The sequence below is a fragment of the Callospermophilus lateralis genome, chromosome 4 (genome assembly GCF_048772815.1).
Source record: "Callospermophilus lateralis isolate mCalLat2 chromosome 4, mCalLat2.hap1, whole genome shotgun sequence".
Classification (NCBI taxonomy): domain Eukaryota; kingdom Metazoa; phylum Chordata; class Mammalia; order Rodentia; family Sciuridae; genus Callospermophilus; species Callospermophilus lateralis.
This window is the reverse complement of record NC_135308.1, coordinates 152,277,626-152,297,079: the sequence shown is the minus strand read 5'-3', so window position 1 is coordinate 152,297,079 and position 19,454 is coordinate 152,277,626.

The following is a 19,454-nucleotide window of genomic DNA, read 5'->3' as shown; positions in this document are numbered from 1 at the left end:
TATAATTCCTGCTGTGAAAATGACTAGAAAGATGATCATGACACTGATATTGATGGTAACTTCTGGAAAGGACTTGGGGGCTACTGACTCTATGTGTACATCTTAGATCCTTTGGGCTGCTGGAACAAAATACCAGAACCTGGGTAGACAATTACCAATAGAAATTTATTTCTCACAGTTCTGCAGGCTGGGAAGTCTAAGATCAAGATGCTGGCAGATCTGGTGTCCAGTGAGGGCTGCTTCTGTTTTAAACAGGGTGCCTTTTTGCTGTGTCTTTACATAGCAAAAGGGAAAGGGGTTTCTCTTGGGTCTCTTTTATTCCGATACTGTGTCAGTCATCTTTCCGTCACTATAACAAACACCTGAGGTCTTTCTCTTATAAAGACAAAAGGTTAATTTTGGCTCATGTTTTTGGGTGTTTCAGTCCCTGATCAGTTGGTCTCATTGCTTTGGACCTGTAGCAGCACGGTACATCATGGTGGGAGCAGGTGGCAGAGAAAAATTACTTGCCTCATGGCAGGGAAGAAAAAGAGAAAGAAGAGACAGAGCTTCCACAATGCCCTTCAAGAGCAGGCCCCAGGGACCTGAAAGCCCCCACTACTGCCACCTTCCAGTAGTGCTAAACTGGGGACCAAGTCTTGAGCACATGAGCCTTTGGGGGATAATCCAGACCCAACCCCTAGCAGGCGCTAATCCCCAGCAGCAGGGCTTCTTCTGCATAACCTAATCAGCTTCCAAAGGCACCCCCTCCTGATGTCATCGCCTTGGGGTCAGGATTGCCATGTGAATTTTAGGGGAGACTTCAGTATTCAGTCCACTGCAGCAGTGTGTGTGTGTGTGTGTGTGTGTGTGTGTGTGTGTGTGTGTCTGAGTGTAACTGTTTAACTGAGGTATAACTGACATACAACAACCTGGACATATTTAAAGTGTACGATTGAATAACTTTTGACATATTTACATATCTGGGAAGCCATCAAGACAATCACAAAAAATGAACATATCCATCACCCCCCAAAAGTGACCACACACCCTGTTTGTAATCCCTCCCCACCATCCTTCCCTGTCCCCCATTCCCAGGTAACTACTGCTCTGCTTTCAGTCACCAAAAGATTACACTTTCTAGAACTTTATATAAATGGAGTCAAACAATATGGGCATTATTTTTGGCCTTGCTTCTTTACTTCAGCAAAATTCATTTGAGATCCTCCCATTTTGTGTAGATATCTGTGATTAATTCCTTTTTAACTGCCGGAGAGCACTGTGTTGTCCTGCTGTATCATGATCTGCTTTTCCATTCATCTGCAGATGGATATTGGATTGTTAATAGTTTGGGGCTATTACAAAGAAAGCTGCTATGAACAGCTGAAGCTCAGAAAAACGTACCTGGAAGGCAGCGGTGCTTTGGCCTGCCGAGAGACCTAGCACCCACCTCAGAGTAGCTCCCTCTGCCCTTCCCTTGTGGGTCCTCCTCCAAACTCCAAGAGAAGCTTTCGGGAAAGCTTCCTTAGTTGCCTAAAGTGGACCCCCAAGGAAGAAAACAACCCCCTCTGTTTCCTTCTCTCTTCCCTCACCAAGGCAGTTTATCAGACTTCAATGTCTCCTTTTTAGTATCAAAGAGCATCATTGACTACTGATTGTCTGTTCTGGGGACCAAAGAGAATTTGTCCCCCCCCCACCCTATATTCTCCAAGCCTGTTGAGTTCCCCTAAAAATCATCTTTCTGATTCTCCTCACAATGTTGACATCCCCCTTCTTTCTCCCTATCGAAGTGAGTAACAGTCGGAATAATTTGAGGTTAGTGGGCAACTGCACACCTGTGATCCTCCCACCCCTTTGTAAATAATTTTTCTTTTAGTACCAGGCACTGGACCCAGGGCTGCTCTACCACTGAGCCACATCCCCAGTCCTTTATTTATTTTTGTTTTGAGACAGGGTCTTGGTAAATAGCTCAGGCAAAGTCCTCAAAGTTGCAATCCTCCTGCCTCAGCCTCCTGAGACACAGGGCTCACTACAGACATGCCGCACTGCACCCAGCTTGCATATTAATAAATTTATGGCTTTTCTTATATTTAATCTTTGTCAGCTTATTCCAGGGGACCATCAGAAGGTGGAGGGAAAATTTTCCTTCACCCCTACAAAGCTGTGTGTCCAGTTTTGCGTTTGACGTTTTTATATCTTTTGTGTGAATACTTAGGAGAGAGATGACTTACATTTTAAAGAAACTGCCAAACTGTTTTCCCAAGCAGTTGGACCATATTATATCCCAGCAGCAACGTATGAACCTTACAATTTCTTTATATCCTTGCAAATATCTGGTGTGGTCAGACTTTTACATTTTAACTCCTCTAATGGAAAATTTTCATTCTTTTAATGACTAATTTATAGGGGGTTGGTGCTATATCTCAGTTGGTAGAATGCTTGCCTCACATGCACAAGGCCCTGGGTTCAGTCCTTAGCACCACACATGCACACACACAAAAAAATCGCATCAATGACTAATTTGTACATTTTTTAATATTTATTTGCCATCTGTAGATCTTCTTTAGTAAAGTGTCTATTCAAATTTTTGTGAGTTAGTGACATTTATATTTCACTTTATACTTCCACAAAAAATTTAACATTTACAATGAATCTCTCTTACAATAAAAAAACTAACTTAAAATACCTAGAGTTCAACAATAGCTACAATTTGAACTTTAAACTTAATAAAAGTTTATTATACTAAAGTGAAGGCAGATCCCCATAATATCCTTAGAAGATAAAACATTTGATTTTAATATTTGGTCTCAAATGACTGGGAATAACTTCAAAGCCAATACCATTTTTATTTCTATAAATTATTGCATTTGAAAGAGATCATGAGTTTATATTCAGGGAATCTGGCTTCAAACTTATCAACCCTGTGATCTTAGCAAAGTCTTAGAGGCTCAGTTTTCCTTCCTTCCTTCCTTCTTTCCTTCCTTCCTTCCTTCCTTCCTTCCTTCCTTCCTTCCTTCCTTCCTTCCTTTCTTTTAGAAATCTGACCTATCTATCATTCACCTTATTGGTTTATTTTGAGGATTCAATTCTATGTATGAAACTAGCAGGCAGCCCGTGCTCCACAGTATTAGAATGTCTATGGTGAAGCAGTTTGATTGTCTTATGAAAAGTCCCATGCCCCAAATTCAACCTAAAGCTAAATAAAGCAGTCACAGTATTTTGTAAAGGAACTGTTGAAACCAGTGTCAAGGCAGCAACATCCTTTTTGATAACCAGATCACCACTTTTCCCCTGCCTCCATTTTTTTTTTTTTTAAAGTAATCTGAAGACGAGCTCTGGTTTGTGTTTGGTTTTGAAAGGTGGGGCGGGGAGACAGGAACGGGAAACTTGGGTTGAAAAAACCTTCTGTATGGTATCCTCTGTTGGGCAACCCACTGACTGGTCTTGCAGGTGCTCTCGGTGCCCTACAGGGTGGTGCAGTGTTCATGTTTCAGGTGTTGCACAGGATGGGTCACTGTCAAGTTAGGGTTATTGCAGTCAGTGTCGTCATAATTGCTATACATTGTGTATTGCAATGGAAGGAACCTGAGCTGCTACACCCAAAGAGAAGCTTTTGTAAGGAAGATGTGAGGAACCACCAGGCACACACATGGCTGGGAAAGGAATACAAGACTCCTGATGCCAGGCCCTTGAACTTCTAAGGAGCCCATACCAGCAGGCTGCTCCACCTGCTTGAGACCCAGGGTCCTTTGTCCCTACCTCTGTTATAGTACCAATGACCTAGCAGGAGGGTAATTTAAGGATTAAGTTCTTAAAGACTGTTGTGTGTTTTTTTCAGTTCTGAATCTCCAGCATCAGGCACAAGACAGGGACTCAATTAAATGTATGCATTTAAGTATAGCAGAGCAGTGCTATAGTTTTGCATGTTGAACGATCCCCAAAGGTCCATATATAAAGGTTTGGTCTCCAGGGCGACACTATTGGGAGGTGGTGGAAACATTAGGTAAAGCCTAGTGGGAAGTCCTTAGCTCACAGGGGACAGCGGACACTCATTCACCTCCACTGGGTTGAGATGCGATCACTTGCTCTTAAAGGCCCTCCCACCACTGCCACCTGGGGTCTTACCTGGAGGCCCAAATCCATGGGGCCACCTGATCTTGGACTTGAACTTTTAAAACTGTGAGCTAAATAAACCATTTTGGGGGGCTGGGGTTATGGCTCAGCAGTAGAGCACTTGCCTTGCACGTGTGAGGCACTGGGTTCAGTCTTCAGCACCACATTAAAAATAAATAAATAAATAAACAAAACTAAAGGTATTGTATCCATCTACAAATATATGTGTATACACACACACACACACACACACACACACATACACCATTTTTCTTCACTAAGTTAGATGCTGCATGTATTTCATCAGAGTAAAACAAAGCTAATACAAAATGGTAAAAATATCCCACCAGCCACAAACACCACAACCTTGTATGAGAAATGGGTTCTGCTTCAATGAAAGGCCCTTCTGCTTCAGCGGGGCACCTGGAAGGATCGAGGCTGAGGTTGGAGGTTGAGGTTGGAAGTGAGGGCTTGGGTGGCCTAAATGGCCACGCAGAGTAGAGAGAATATGGAGTTCAGGTGTAAGGGGCAGGAGGTGTAGGAAAGGAACAGGAAGAGGGAGAGGGAGACCCACTGAGATACTAGGAGAGCAAGCAGCCACCCTAGAACACACCTCCAGAGCTAGTGGCAAGGGGTTGTGTTTGGTCTTCCTTGGGATGTCTAAGTTCACCCTGAAGTTGTTTGGATTTCAAACTGTCTGCAGCCCTCTGGCATCTCTGATAAAGTCCACACATTCAAACTACCTTCTAAACGTGGGTTTCCCACAGCAACTAGAAAGGGACTGAGCTTCTGTCTGGGACAGAAACAGAAACACAGGACCATGGCTTGAATGGGCTAGTTTGTGGGGGTCAGGAGTAGGGGGCAGCAGCAGCAGTGAGAAGATAAACTTAAAAAAAACAGTTGCCAAGGAACTTGTGGAAATCCTGGGGCTTTTAGAAGGTGAAATTTGGAAATTTTCAGCCCCTTTTATCTTATGGTGTTGAGATTTTTTTTTTTTTTTTTTTTTTTTTTAGTATGTGGTGCTGAGGATCGAACCCGGGCCGCACGCATGCCAGGCGAGTGCGCTACCGCTTGAGCCACATCCCCAGCCCCCAGGGTGTTGAGATATTGTAGCTGATAGCTAGGGTTCAACAGGAAGGAAAAGCCAAAAAAAGAAAAGAAAAGAAAGAGGAGGAAAGGAGGAAGGAGGAGAAGGTGCCTCTCCCACCCTCAGCCTCTCTGGTGAGGCATACCTTGCCCTACTGTGCTCCACAGGTCATTGTGTTTTTAAAATAATTATTTCATTTTATTTTTGATTAGCATGTATTGATTGTACGTATCAGTGGGGTTTGGTGTGCTATTTCCACACAGGCCTACAGCATGCACATGTCACATCCAACTTCCCTTTATTCATCCCCTCAACGTCCACCTCACCCTTCCCAACCGCTATGAATCACTGCTCTATATTCAGGTTGACTTTATTTTTAGCTTTCGTATAGGAGAGAGACAATGTGGTACTTGTTCTGTTTCTGGCTTATTTCACTTAACATCGTGCCCTCCAATTCCATCCATTTTGTTGAAAATGACAGGATTGCATTCTTGGTGTCTGAGTAACACTCCATTGTGTGCACAGTTTTTTCATCTATTCATCTCCTGATGGACTGGTGGGCTGATTCTGTATCTTAGCCATTGTGAATCGTGCTGCAATAAATGTGGGTGTGTAGTTATCTCTTTGGTAGACCAATGTCATTTCCTTTGGATATATACCCAGAAGTGCAATAGGTGGATCATATGCTAGATCTATTTTTAGTTTTTATGTAGAACCTCCACACTGTTCTCCATGATGGCTATACTAATGTACACTCCCACCCATAGTGTCTGAGAGTTTGTTTTTTCCCACATACTTGCCAGCATTAAAAAAAAATTATTAGCATTATAGCTGGGTTGAGAGTCTCATGGTAGTTTTGATTTTCATTCCCTGATGGCTAAAGATATTGGGCATTTTTTCCATACATTTGTTGCCCATTCATATTTCTTCTTCTGAGAAAAGTCTATTCAGATCATTTGCCCATTTTAAAATCAGATTTCCTGTTCTTTGTGGCTGTTACTAATTGCATTGTAAATTTGTTGCAATCCATACAACAAATTTCACGGTTATCAATTGAAGGTTTGTGGAAACTCTGCATCCAGCTAGTCTGTCGGTGCCATTTTCTCAAAAGCTTTGCTCTCACTTCATGCCTTTGCATCACATTTTGGTAATTCTTGCAACATGTCAAACTTTTTCATTATTATTATATGTGTTATGGTGATCTGTGATCTTTGATATTACTGCTGTCATTATCAAAATAATAACATCAGCAGCTTGGGCAAAGCTGATTCCAATCCTTGTGGTTGATTTTGAGGGGTTCAAGAATTCAGTGGAGGAAGTAACTTCAGAGGTGGTAGAAACTGCAAGGGAACTAGAATGAAGAGTGGAACCTGACAGAGTGACTGAATTGGTCAATCTCAATGCAAAAATATAACGAATGAGGAATTGCTTCTGTGGATGAACCAAGAAAATGGTCTCCTGGGATAGCATCTACTCCTGGTGAAGACCACGTGAGCATTGTGGAAGTGACCAGAAAGGATTTAGAAAACTACACAAGCTTCCCTAATAAAGCATGGTCAGGATTTAAGAGGATGCCTCTAGTTTTCAAAGAAGTTCTACCGCAGGCAAAATACTATTGAATGGCATCACAGGCTACAGAGAACTATTTCATGAAAGGAGGAATCAATCCATACAACAAATTTCACGGTTGTCTTATTTTAAAACATTGCCAGAGTCATCCCAACCTTCAGCAACCACCATCTTGACCAGTCAGCAGCTCAGCATTGAGGTGAGATTCTCCATCAGCAAACAGATCATTACAACTTGCTGAAAGCTCAGACGATTGTTAGCATTTTTTTTAATCAATAAAGTATATTTTTTCCTGTTACTGTCTTTATCTTTTTCCACATTCTGATCAGTGCCTTATAGTTGGAAAATATGTTTAAATTAAGTACGCCTAATGGACATTTTTTAAACATAATGCTATTATTGCACACTTAATAAAGTATATGTAACTTTTATGCATACCGGGATGCTGGGAGCCATCAGCCAAGTAGGTATGACAAATTCCTTGCCAGCTTACTCCCATGCTGTCTAGTGGAAGGACTTCTGAAAGGTGACCTTGCTCAAGGACCAGGGCAGGATCCGTGTTTAGGGTGTTCCCCCTTTAGAATAGGGCGGTTTAGCATAATAGGAGATTAGGGTGTTCCCCCTTTAGAATAGGGCAGTTTAGCATAATAGGAGATTAGGGTGTTCCCCCATCTAGCTCAACCAATTGTATTGCAATTTGTTCACTTTACTGGGGTAGTTTGGAACTGAACCTGCATCGCCGCCACGGTGTGCCTGTACAAACCCTGCAGAGAGAACAGAGTCAATAGTGGAGGGAAACAGAGTGAGCAGGTATCAGTGTAGAGTTTAGGGAGAGGGGCACAAGTTCCCATGAAAGAGCTCGGTCTTGGACTGTGCTTGAAGGATGGATCTGCTATTTAAAAGAAGTTTTTCTTCAATATGTAATTCTATGTATGTACAGTAACTTGCAAATTACTTTTCTAATTTATTCTCTTATTGGGATGGGTTATTCTCTTCTTGGGGATTGAGAGTGGGCTTTGGCTCTAAAATGAAACAGAGCAGACTAAATCCTGGCTCTTGGACTTATCAGCTGTGTGGCTTTGGGCAAGTTACTCAAGGTCTCTGAGACTCAGTGTCTTCATTAATAAACTGGAGATAATAAAAAATAACCATCTTATAGAATTGCTGAAGATGTAAATAAAAATAGTCAAAGAAAGGGGCTTCGCATAGGCCTGGCATAAGAGCAATACTTAATAATAATCCGTGGTGTCCACTTTTTATGTAAATTTATTGACTGTGACTTGGAAAATAGAGGAAAAAAGCACAACTAAAACCTATCAGTGATTTTACACATGAAGAAGAAAACCATAGTTAACATGTTGGAGTCTATCTTCCCAGTTTTCAGGCAATGCATAATTTAGGTAGCTTCCCCACCCCCTTTTGTATTGCTAATCATTTTGAATATAAAATTTAAATCTTAATTTTCATTTACTTAGTGTAAGGATTCTTTCCATCTTATTGTGATTTCTTCAGAAAAATTTTAATGACGTCAATGCATTAAATCGAGTTGGTGTACTATAATTCACTTAATCATTCTCCTATTGTTAGACATTTATATGGACTCCAGTTTTATTCCTCTATTCTAAATAGCTTAGTAATAAATAAATCTGTACATAAACTTTTCCTTTATTATGTATTATTTCTTTAGAACTGATTCCCAGACATTAAATCACTGATGTAGAAGGTAGGAACAGCTTGTGATCCTACTTGTTGCCAAAATAATTCTGAGGCCTGTGAAGGAGGGGATTCCACCTCCAGACCCCTCCCTCACGCCCTTCATCTTCCCAAGATGAGGAGAGGAAGAAGCAGAGTATGATTAACCAGAGGCGAAGGCTCTCACTGGGTCACCTCTGCCAGTGGGTAGGTCACTGGGCAGAAAGAAATCCGGAGAAGGGCATCTGCGTCCTGTGTCTGCTAACTTGTTGAATGCGCTCTGAGGGGAAAGCTGGCCCAGAGCATGAACTGCTGGAGGAAGCCTGGACACTGCTTGGGCTCCTTCTCCTGCCACGGGGCAGGCAGGCCTGGGACCCTCACTGGCCTGGGCTGCCTGAGGACTAAGAGCCAGAGGTGCTTTCTGTCCAGGTCTCTTCCTCTGAGGCCGCATTCCCAGCACAGGTGAATGTGCATGGTGCCGTCTTTCCCTGCAAGATGGTCTCCCCGAGGCTCCCGTGTGGGGAGAGGGCTGCTCCAGGGGCTCAGGGGCAACTGTGCAGAACATTTTCAGGTACAGAATTTTGCTTTGAGGGAGGGGCCAGCTAAAATTGTTCCCCTTGGATTTTGCCTCCCTTTGGCACTGCCTGGGGAGGTTTCTTCTTTTGTAGAGAAGAATTAGAGATTAATAATAAAAAGTCTCCTGTGGGATTAAGGGACTCCCACCCTCTCTGGCTCCCTTGTCCTAAATCCTCTGAATTGTTAGTGAAAGAAGAGTTGGTGAATATTTGACAACTGGCTTAGTTAACAACTGGCTCTCCAGGAAAGAAGGGAAGGAAGGGAAGGAAGGGAAGGAAGGGAAGGAAGGGAAGGAAGGAAGGAAGGAAGGAAGGAAGGAAGGAAGGGAAGGGAAGGAAGGAAGGAAGGAAGGAAGGAAGAAAAAAAAGCCCTGAGTTGTAGTGTTTAGAAATTTCCATGCACTACTGATTCCCACCATGGTTTAGAGCAAATGCTTCTACCAGGACAGATTTCAAGGTCCAGCCACTTAATAACCAGTTTACAAAATTCCTGACATTTAGCAATAGTCTCTTGCAAGCAAGAGGAAGCCCTCTCTCGCACACTAAGGGTGAAAAACCACAGGATGGGATGATTCACTCATTTCATCAACATGGGGTAAGAGCAGCGGCAAAGACAATGACCTCTGCAAGGCTGGGAACCAGAGAAACTAAAGCCCCCAGGGTTCTCTCTGGAGACCAATCTCATGCTTTTTCCTGCTACAGATCTGCCCTCTCCATGTTTCAAGAGACGTGGCTGGGGCTGGGGATGTGGCTCAAGCGGTAGCGCGCTCGCCCGGGTTCGATCCTCAGCACCACATACAAACAAAGATGTTGTGTCTGCCGAAAACTAAAAAATAAAAATAAATATTAAAAATTCTCTCTCTCTCTCTCTCTCTCTCACCTCTCTCTTAAAAAAAAAAAAAAAAAAAGAGAGACGTGGCTGCAGGAAGCTTCCAGAGCTACCTCAGAGGTGAGCAATCCCCAGCGCAGCCTGGTCAGACATTAATCGTGCATCACTTTCCCCTTGGAGCAGAAGGTGGGTGCACTGCCTGAGGATGGCGGGGTCTGTCCGATGGGGCCCGGAAGACTGTGGTCAGACCAAACCAGTACTTCCCCTTACACTGCCGACCATCGGTGTGCCACAAGGATACTCCTCCCATTTCTATTAGTCTTCAAAGTGGCTGAATCAATGATAGAACAGAGGAGCTACTTCACATTACATATTTTGGCATTATATTTTATAGCTTAAAAAAACTCAGCTAATTTTATAGGTAAAAAAGTAACCCATTGATATTTTAAGTGCTTCTATTTTTTTTTATGCGGCAAGTGGGTTAGCAATATGCTATGTGTTAAATAATCATTATTTTGTCTTCTGTGAATTATGTTCTTGTCTTTTGCTCACTTATTTTCTGGAGTTGGAAGTTAGTTTTTAATTTCTTCACTCAGCAAATATTTACTTGTCTGCTGTACTAGGCCAAGCCTCTGTAGACACAGGAAATAAATAAGATAATAAATAAGATAGAGGGCGTTCCCATCTTCAGAGTACTTACCCTCTATTTGTATGGCCTTTTAAAATAATAATATATGATCTTTTTTGTCATATGTACAACAAATAATTTTCCTGTGTGTTTTCTGTCATCTTCAATGTAGCAGTTTTACATTTTTTATGTAAAGTCTGATCTACTTTCCTTTTTTTTTTGGATACTGGGGATTGAATGCAGAAGTGCTTTACCACTGAGCTACATTCCTCAGCCCTTTTTATTTTTTGAGACAGGTTCTCACTAAGTTGCTTACGGCCTTACTAAATTGCTGAGGCTGGCCTCGAACTTGTGATCCTCCGGCCTCAGACTCCTAAGCTACTGGTATTTCCTTTCCCCTTTTAACAACCTTTTTCCTCATGCTTAGAGATTCCATTTTCCCATCAACAATTTAAGAAATGATTTATTTATTTCTGGCTTTCCCTGGCATGATACTTTTACATTCAATTATTTTATTAATTTGTAATTTAGCACAGTGTTTAGCATGAGCAGAGTATTTACACTGGTTATTTCTCCAAACGTTTAACACTTTCTGCAGCCTTCCCTTCTCCTTGGATCTGTGTAGATGACAACAAAAAGAACTGTGCTCAATGGGGACATGAGAAGAGGTACGTCAGGGTTTGGCAAAGGGCAGCTGTTATAGCTCCGCTTAGGGAATTTGGTATGGGAAATGGTGTGGATTGGGTTTGTCTGGAATATGGGGTCCCTATAGTGTAGTGACTCTTAACCAAGGTTGGGGAAACCTGTCAAACGGGGAGCTTTAAGAGATCCTCTTGCCTGGGCCCTACCATTAGTAGGTCTCCTATTAAGACAGAGGTTTGTCTGTTTTTAAAGCTCCTGTTATCCCAGTGACTCATGAGGCTGAGGCAGAAGAATCATAGTTTTGAGAACAGTCTCAGCAATTTAGCAAGACCCTGTCTCAAAATAAAAATAAAATGGGATGGGAATATAGCTCAGTGGTAAAGTGCCCCTGGGTTCAATCTCCACTACACACACACACACACACACACACACAGGCGCCTGATACAGGAAATTGTGGGAGATAAATTGTGTTAGACAAGGAGGGGAGCAGATGGAGAGAGACATCAAGGCCAAGGTGAACTTAGCTACAGGTTCAGGAGGCCTCTGGAGGACCTCAGAGTGTGGATGTGGACCCAGGCAGGTAGGCTTCAATCTCATTTTTACCCCTTGCAAACTGTATTCTGGGCAGATTGCTGGTTCTCTTCCATTTCCTCTTTTAAAAATTTTTTCCTCTTTTTCTTTTTTTTTTTGGCTTTAAACAAACTTAATAATATTTACCTAACAGGTTTGTGATGAGTCAATGGGAAACCAGCACCTGTCATCTGCGTGAATTCTCCCCTCTTCTTCCCCAGTGAACCTTTGGCCCACGCCAGGCCTGCCTCCTCGCGGCCTTCAAGATGAACGCACACAAGATATTTTCAGAGAAAACTTGCCAATACAGGCCCAGATGAGAAACAGAGAGAGATGTTTGTCCTTGAGTCCCAGAGGTCCCGGAGAGCTTCAAAGGGGCTGCACCTTTTCAAAGAGGGACGTTTCCGCCTTAGAGAACCGGTGAGGAGCTCCACATTCACACAGGCCTTCCTTCAGAGCCTGGTTGCTTGGCAAAGGCCAAGTCCGGCTCCACCCTGGTGCACCTCAGCTGGGCCACAAACATAATCCCAGCCCCGGGCTGCTTAACCCCCCGCCCCCCAACCAAGGCAGCAGTTGTGAAAAGGACGACGACGTAGCCACAGCTCTCTTCATTAAAGAGAATTCCTCCAGCAAGTTTGTTTACAGAGCAAAGATTCTCCCTCCTGGAGGGTGGGAAATAGCATTCCTTCCTGGAGGATCCAACTGCTTTACCTTCATGTCACTGATATCCATTCTGGGATTTGACAAATATTTATTGATATCTCCTCTGTTTGACAAGTCCTTTGGAACTGGCCTCTACAGGGTAATCATTTAAAATTGATTTTCATGCTGCCTTATATAATAAATCGATGGCAAATATTTATTTTGTGATTAGGTGCTCATCAGTATTCCTTGGAGGCCACCCACCCAGGAGGCAGTGTGGCTTGGCGAAGGGAGAGGGGATGTAGAATCAGACACGTGTGGTCTGACTCTTGATGGGTCTAGATGTGTGACGTTGGATGGACAGCTCAGACCCTCTGGGCCTCAGACTTACTTTTCTCTGAGAACATCTTTCTAACTCGAAAGCCAGTGCTCTCTTCCTCAAAGAGCCCCTTTCGGTTGGGTGGAGAGGAGGCAAGAGTTCATTGATCCTGGCAGACAGGAGTTGGCACAGTTTCAGAGGAACAGAGAGGAAGACTCCAGTGTGCCCCACCCGAGAGGGTGTGTTTGGGAATGAGAGTTAACACTGGGTTGGTGAAAGAAAAGTGCTTCTGTGTGGCACATGGATCACACCCCAAAAGCCCAGGTTGTAGGATAGGGGTTTTGGAAGTCCCTGGATGATGGTGGGGCTTGAATAAAAGCCTCCTATCGATAGAGGGCTCGCCTGCTTTTCCCTCACTGGACATCAGAGAAAATAACCAATAGAAAGATGGTGTTTTTCTTGCATGAAGAAAGAACAAGGGGACCTGGGCTTATTCAAACAAGAAGAGCTTAAGTTAAAAGGTAATATCGGCTTCTTCGCTTGAGAAAGCCACAGAATTATCCTGTGTCGCCAAAGAGTCCCCTTCCTAGGAGACCTGAAGTCTCCTGGCTGGCAGAAGCTCAGAGGGGGTTCATTAGTGGCTCTCATTGTCTCCTACACACTGGATGAGTCTCCTGAACTCCCCGGAATGCTTGCTGGGTTGGAGGCTTCCTGGAGAGCTTTAGCTCATCTGTCCCCTGTCCCCGCTCCTAGGCAGACACCTTTCAGAGGCTCATCTCATCTGAGTTTCAAACAGCAGGCACCTAATCCTGGTCACCATGTCCCAGGTGATATTCCAAAGCTGATGAGCACCCTGGGCCCAGAATCCAGGCACTTTTCCTGCCCCTGCTAGACACGGCCGGTAAATGAAGGGGCCCCAGGAAGAGAACAGAAGTTACAGTCCAAACTCCTGGACTCCCTATCTTTTTGAAGATTGAGGAATCCAATCAAAGGGATATAATGGTGCATCTACGTACAATTGTGGTGTCACTTTAAGACCTACGGATTTCCAGAGCAAAGGCCAACCTAAGGAAACAAGTCTCTGATGCAGGTGAACTTCAAGGACAACCAGGTATTAATGGTTAGGGACAATGACCTGTGCAGGTCAGCAAACCCCAGTTCTTCTAGTAGTTACTAGTTACTGGCTCTTACTAGGTTCCAGGTCTTGTGCTGAGTATTGGCCTGGTGCTATGAGAGACACAGTGAGGATAATTGACAGTGACAATGACAGTAGTAACAGCCACATGTGCTGAGAGCTAGGTGCCAGGCATTGGGCTCATTTAATCTTTTATTCAATAAATAGAAGGGGCTCCGCAGAGTACTTCCTAGATGAATTGCTCACTGACATCCACTGTGCACTTCCTTTCCCTTCTTGGGAAGGAACTTTGCTTTTGCTCTTTTCTCTGCCAAGAGGCTCTTCTGCTCCCTCCCTTCTTTCAGGTCTTTACTCATGTGTCACCTCAGTGAGGTCTCCTTGACCTGCATCTCAATCCCATACCCTTCGGGTGCTCCCCCCACCCCATGTCCCCTCCCCCCCCCCCAGCCCCTGATACTACTTAGCATACTGCTTTTGACTAATGGCTATTGTCTGGGCTCTGCTAATCTCAGAGCTCAATGAGGACAGGACTTTGGACCACTTTGTTCACTCCTGAGATCCCTTGTGTAGGTCACATGCTTGAATTTGTTCAGTGTTTGAATTGAATGAAAGAAATATTTTCCTAGTGTCAATGATATACCCCAGATAACAATGTGCATCAAGGTAGCACAGTGGATAAGCAGACAAGGTGTTGCCAACTGAAGGCCTGAGGCCTGGGAGAAATACAATATTAAGCTAATTATGCAATAATCTCCATTCTCCTGAAACAGAACACCCTGGGTGCTTGACTTTATCTTTCATTGAAGCCTCACTAGAACCCCAGGATGTGGGTACCATAATTCCCAATTTATAGAGCCTATCTTTGCTTTTTCTATGGCTGCAAATACCCACATAGGTTCTAAATTACAAAAGGACTGGACTGACTTAGTCGGCACACAGTAAAGATAACTGTGCAACTTATAGCTCTGATGGCCTTTGGATGTTTATTATTTCCCATGAATGCTGTGAAGTGTTCATGCTACTTCTACAGGAGTTAGATAACTTAACCAGAGCCACATACATAGTAAATCTTCCAGATAGGATCAAACACAGTCTGTATGCTTACCCCTCTTCCTCATTCTAAAGAACTTTGAGGTGGAGGGACTAAGTGGGGGAATGGAGAGGTCATCCGGGACTAGACTTTATTATAATAGGAGGCAGTTGGGACTTTGATGTTGGAGGCTGGGAAGAAGACCCAGAACAGAGAACAAAGGCTTGCAGGTAGCTGTAGGGAAGGGAGCGGTAGGCCTAAGGGACGCCTGCTCCTCCAACCCCACCCTATTCCCACTCCTGGTATTGTGGTTTGATTCTAATGAGGAGATAGGGCAGATAACCAGCAAGGCAGGGCCAAGATGAAAATCTTGTCTGGGAAGTATAGCCCTCCAGTTACCTCTCCATCTCATTAACTTAGGATCGGATCATCTCCATACACCCCTTCTGATTTTTTTGTTACATTAGTAAAATGTATTTATACTGTTATCTGAGCCTCTCATAAAATGTTGCATTTTTCACCAGATACCTCTTGTACTAAACTCTCAAATCTTTGAGCCTTTCTCAACATCCTCTTAGGTACCCTGACAGAGTGGTGCAGAGAATTGGCATAGCATTCTAAGTCATGTACTGTCATATCCATTCTTTCCCCACAACCAAATTCACATCGAAGTCCTCTAGTACCTCATAATGTGACTGCATTTGGAAACAGTCTTTAAAGAGGTGACTAAGTTTAAAGGAGGCTGTAGGGTGAGTCCCGATACAACCTGACTGGTGTCCTTTTAAGAAGAGGAAATCTGGACACCTAGGGAGATGTGAGATCACGTGAAGGCACAGAAAGGTGACTATTCATTTACAAGCCAGAGAAAGAGGCCTCGAAAGAAATTAAACCTGCTGACCCCTTGATTTTGGACTTTTGGCCTCCAGAAATGTGAGAAAATAAATATCCGTTGTTCTAGCTCAGTGCTCATTTGGTGGTATTTTGTTATAGAAGCTTGAGAAAATGAATACACCATCCATCTATTTGTCCTTCTGCCCATCTGTTCGTCCATCCACCCATCCATCATATACTGAGTGCCTCCTACTATCCAGGCAAACTACCTTGCACTGGAGATAAAAAGGGAACAGATCAGTCTTTTGCCCTGAAACTTCTATTGTGGAGAACAGTAAACAACTAGTCTATTAGAATGGTAAGTTCTACGGCCTAGGAGCTGGAGGTGTAGCAGGGATGGGTACCTTATCCAGGTTGGGAGGAAAGGCAGGAAAAAGATCAAGGAAGCTGAGTTCCTCAGGGGAGGGTAAATTAGGGCAACTGCAGGGAAGCTGGGTCTGGCTAAACACTGAGGAGGAAGGGATTAGGGAGAGCAACCAGGCTAGAGAGAGGAAAGAGAAGGAGCCAGATTTGGAGGGATTTTTAAAAAATGTTTCACTAGGGCAGAGGCTCTTATAATTTCTTTTCCTGCCTACAGCACCCCTAAGGAATGAAATACTTCCACCCAGAGCATGGCAAGAGGAGCCCTTGCAAAGGTGAACTGATTGAGGAAGGCTGGGATGTGGCTCCTCCCCTCCCTTCCCAACTGGACATTCCCACTGCTTCTGAAGTTCCTGGGGTTTATCTGGGTCGGTTACTTACCCTTTAGGCCCTCTGTCCTCCTCTGTCTGTACATTTGTATGCCAGCTCAGAGAGTGAGTTTTAGGCTCAATTGCCTAGATTCTAGCCTGTTCTGCAATTCTTAAGTAGTGTCCCCCTGGGCAAGTGGTCCAGTGTCATGGGCACTGGATATGTGCTGCTGTGGTGCTACACCAGAGACTCACTGAAATGAGAGGAGGTAATGAAGGTAAAGCTCCTGGCATGGTGCCTGGCATTCAGCAAGCGATCAGTAAATACCAAGACCACAGGGCCTATGTCACTGAAGCTCCCTTGCAGCCCAGCAGTGGCAGCAATCATCCTGCTCGTTGTCATAGATGTCATCACTGCCACCACTGTCACCATCCCATCTTACCATCGAATCACCCCCACCATTGCCACCATCATCACTGCCATTGTCATCGTTCCCAAGATCATAGCGCTGGAGCTCTTGGAGGCCATACTCCCTGAGTTCCTTCCTTCCACTGTTCTCCCTCGTGGATGTCTTATGAAAGGGAAGGCCCTATGTAGATAAGTTTTAATAATGTGCTATTTGTAACATTTATTGAGCACTAGGCATCATTCTAGGCACTGGGGATAGAAAACAGAACTAAATAAAGTTCCTCTAAATAGGGTGGTCAAGGTGGCATTTGATTTGAAGAAGTAAAGAACCTTGTAGATACCTGGGGCAGAGTTGCCAGCCCAGGGAACAAAGCTCCAAAGCTCTGAGGTAGGAACATACTGGCATACTGAGGAGCAACAAGGAGGCCCATGTGGCTGGAAGGCAGTGAGCAAGGGGTGTAACAGGATGAGATAAGAGGTGGCAGGGGGCAGAACATGGGAACACAGAGGTCACTGTAAAAACTCTGGCTTTTGTCCTGTCTTGGAAAGTCATCAGAGGCTTTTGGATAGAGGTGTGACATGAACTGACTTATATTTAAGTGAAGATGTTCTCGACTTTGTGCTGAAAACAGACCACAGGGCAGCAGGTTCTTGGTCGGGGAGGCCAGGTGGGAGGCTGTTTCAATAACCCGCAGGTGAGCTGCCAGTGGTTCCATCAGCAGGTAACTCACCGTGGAGGTTACTGGAAGTGGGAGATGCCGAAAGCAATTAGGACGAAAAGCCAACTGTGAAGGAGAACTCCCCCCACCTCCATGCACCCTGGGTTTGGAGAGCATTCCAGGGCTCATGTTGGCCTCTGTGGGCCTTGTCAACCTGGAACAGGAGAAGAGGCAGCTGGCACTCCTGGGAGAGCTCCATGCATTCTAACTGAAATGAGGGAAACCCAGAGGGCTGTGGGCTTACAGATCTGCGCCCTATAGTCTAAGGTCCGCGCTGTCCGCAGGTCTTAGGAGGCAAGTTGGGTTGGTCGGAGGAGCTGTCTCTGGCTCCCCTTCTGCTCCAGCTGCATTCCTGACCATCCAGTTGTACTCTGGGGAGAAGGGATGGAGGAGTCAGGAGGAAAAGGGAAGGAGAAACTCCCCTAAATGTGTCCCGTGCTGGCTCAGAAAAGGGGACAGCAGAATGGAAATCTCCAAAAGCCACTGGACCTTGCTGCCCTAGACATTCCCATGACCACTGGCCAGCCTCCTCCTCTGGGTGTGACCAAACACCACAGTGGAGCCCTACTTAAAAGAAAACTGCTGCCTTTTTTAGTTCAACACATCATAGCGTGTGGTTTGTAAGCCACATATGGTGCTGGAGATCCAAGAAATAAGGATGAAAGAAAATCCTTGAAGTCTAGACACAGAAGCTCTGTGAAGTTATACTTGCCCCTGGTGACTCTGCAAATTGTTAGCTACTTTTTCCTCATGGAGCCTTCCTCTATGTTTCTAGAATCATCATTTAATCCTTACAACAACCTGGGGAAGTAGTTCTTATAACTGTCATCTTAAAGATGAAGACACTGAGGTTCAGAGAGGTCACACTCTGCAGTCCATTGAGTCTGAACCCAAGTTGGTTTGTTCCAGAGCCGTCTTAACCATCATACTCACTGCGCACAGAGGAAAAAAACGGTGAGAGGGAAACACTGAAAGCTACAGTCCCCTCGCCCCACCCTTTGTTCTTCCAGGTAGAAGCACAAGCTGAGAATCCTTCCATTCTATCTCTAGCCTGCAGTCTGCCAGCTGAAAAAAAAGCGTAGGTATCACTGAACTGTTCTCGATATCAGATGACTATTTTCTCTAAGAAAGAGGTTTATATAAATAATACGATCTTTAGAGATGCACTTTACAGAAGGGGTGACCCTGAAACTCCAAGAGGAGGTTAAGTACACTTCCCAAGGTCACAATGGTGTCAGAGCCAAGGCTCAAAAAGCAGGGCTCCTGCCTCCGGGGCCAGCATTTGGCTGGGCCCCAGCAAGCTGTTCTGCATTATCACTGTCTCTGCCCCTGACACGGATGACTGCTTGAAGGAGGATGATCTCTTTTGTGCACTAGAAATTCCAAGCACAATTTGAACACAGCTGGACCGTTTTTAAAGCAGGTTCTTCTGAGAACCTTCTAATCTGCTGGGTTGTCCGTTTTCCTCTGCCATCTCTGTGCCACCCAGGTAGAGTCCTGTGCCCTGTGGAACCAAGTATTTTACTATAGTTCCTGGTAGTCACCGAGTGTGAGGATGGTCCTCTGTTTGGGGCAGATGATTATGTTATAGCAGGTTCAGCTGCAGAACCTGCTATAATTTACTTTGGCCTCCCTCACTAATAGTGACTATTGTAGCCCTCTGGCATCTGGACCCACTCCACTGGCTCATCTCTATATGCAGCACATACCCTTCATGCAGAGGCAGGTGTCCTGGACTCACCCCACTTCTGCCACAGAAATATCCTCTCTGCTCTCCTATGCAAATCCATTCTTTGAGGTATTTCAGCCCCAGAAGGACTTCCTGCATACAGCCCAATAGTTTGCTGTCCAAGTTCTCTTTACATTTCTATTCTCAACCTTGGGTGTTAGTCCTTAGCATGTTTCTGTGTACTTCTTCAAATTCAATGCAGCTTGTTGAGGGCAGAAACATAACTAT